A 1,850-nucleotide genomic window follows, 5' to 3' on the forward strand; every position below is an offset into this window, starting at 1 on the left:
GTGAAGCAACAGCAGCAGCAACAGCAGCAACAGCAGCAGCAACAGTCGTAGTTGCAGCAACAACAGCAGCAACAGTCGTAGTTGCAGCAACAACAGCAGCAGCAGTCGTAGTTGCAGCAACAAACAGCAGCAGCAGTCGTAGTTGCAGCAATGATCACTAGTACAATAACAGCAGCAGCAACCGTAGAAGCAGTACCATCACCACCAGCAGCAGCAGCCGTAGACGCAGTAGCACCACCACCACCAACACCAGCAGCAGCAGAAGCAGTAGCACCACCACCAGCAGCAGCAGCAGCAGCAGCTCGAATGACAGTCTCTCTGCGTCACGTGATAATGAAAAAATCCAAGCAAACACGCGTCGTCACTTCCTGCACATAATTTCTCCGGCAGTCCTAAAGGTGAACAGACGCCTTTTTCCTGGCAACATTTGAGGCAAACAATCCCCTACATCGCCCACCTCAAATCAACGGGCCCATGGTGGCTTTGCGGCGGATACTATTGCAGGTGTACACGTTCCCAAAATTACAGATAATCACACTTACTGGTTAGAGGAAGTGTCGCCCGTGAGGAACAGACGCCCACTTATCGACGTCGTGGCAGGTTCGCTCGACTTTATCGAAGTGATGTCACACATGCCATACCGTTATCGTGCGCTTCTCTTATACTTTCAGCCAATCGCAGTGCGCGCTGTGGGCGTGGTTTCGGCTCGGTGGCGATACCACAGCAAATATTTCCGTTATTGGCGCAAAGCAACGAATGCCGCACGAATTCACCCCGCTGAGTTCAATTAGCTTGTAACAAAAGCGCCTTTCACTTTCACTTCGCGAATGCCCCGTGCGCGGAGAAACATTCGGCGCTTCGTCCGCATTTGTGTCACAGGTCATCTGGTACGGGATCGAGAAGGAAGTATCTCCGGAGAGATAGGAGAGACGCGCTGTCCCAGGTATACTGACACTGTTTTAGTTACCACCACCGGAGAACAACAGCCTCTAGCTATATACGCTGAAAGGTCTTCCAACGTCACACGTATATAAGGGTAAGCCTTTGCTGATTATTGTGACTCATTAATTAATTCACTGCCATGCGCAGTTATTGTGAATGCAATACATTCCTTCATTTAGCGTTTCGGTTCAATGTCTTTGTAACGAAAGTGGCGATAATTATGTGAAGTAATCACTTCTACCTGCACTAGGGTCTGCAGTGTTTAACTACGGGAGCCTAACATAGATTATGACGTTATTTAAGGGCATAGTTGTCCCCACATGTTCCTGATCACTCTTACTCGGCGGAAACTTCAAAGAGGCACCTCAACATCAACCCATATTTCACATATCAACCGTGATGAATGTTTAGTTGTATTTTTTAGTTTTAAGAAACAACGATAAACGCCTGCGCAACTCTTACGCGACGTACGTGTTTGCAATTGCTCGTTTAATGCGCTTGCGCCACTTGCGAAAGAAAACAGATATTCCTTTATTGGCGGGTGATTTTCGGCTTCGAAACTCGGTTAAATCTGCATCAGCAAGAGGTCAATACCTGGGGCGCGTCTTAGCAGGTGAAGCCCGGTCGTTGAACAGTTTGCCAATGTTAGCGCGCATGACTCATAGAGTTTTGTTTCGCGCATTGTACCCAAAAATATTGAACAAAGCAAATGCGTCCCACGAGCCTCGTACAGCCAAAAAACATGCGATGCAGCAGCCAGGGGAGTCTATCGTGGTATGAGAGAGTGCGTGCACACGCACCGCAGGATGTTGGCCGGGGTTATAGCACGGCGGCATTGGCTGCTGCCTTCCATTCAAGCTTCCTCCGCGGCAAGGGACAACGAACGCGGAAAGAGTTGACCGCGATTC

At 49.2% G+C, this 1,850-nt stretch overlaps 1 protein-coding gene across 1 annotated transcript in view; it reads left to right on the forward strand.

The window, feature by feature from the left end:
- Positions 1–919: 919 nt before the first annotated feature.
- LOC106815790 (cuticlin-1-like) overlaps positions 920–1,850 on the forward strand; it is a 31,899-nt gene continuing 30,968 nt past the window's right edge. Inside the window, exon 1 of the mRNA XM_014820477.1 lies at positions 920–1,036. The gene's annotated coding sequence lies outside the window, so the exon portion shown is untranslated. The remainder of the gene's footprint in view (positions 1,037–1,850) is intronic.

Source organism: Priapulus caudatus, unplaced genomic scaffold, assembly GCF_000485595.1.
Source record: "Priapulus caudatus unplaced genomic scaffold, Priapulus_caudatus-5.0.1 Scaffold1, whole genome shotgun sequence".
NCBI classification, from domain to species: domain Eukaryota; kingdom Metazoa; phylum Priapulida; class Priapulimorpha; order Priapulimorphida; family Priapulidae; genus Priapulus; species Priapulus caudatus.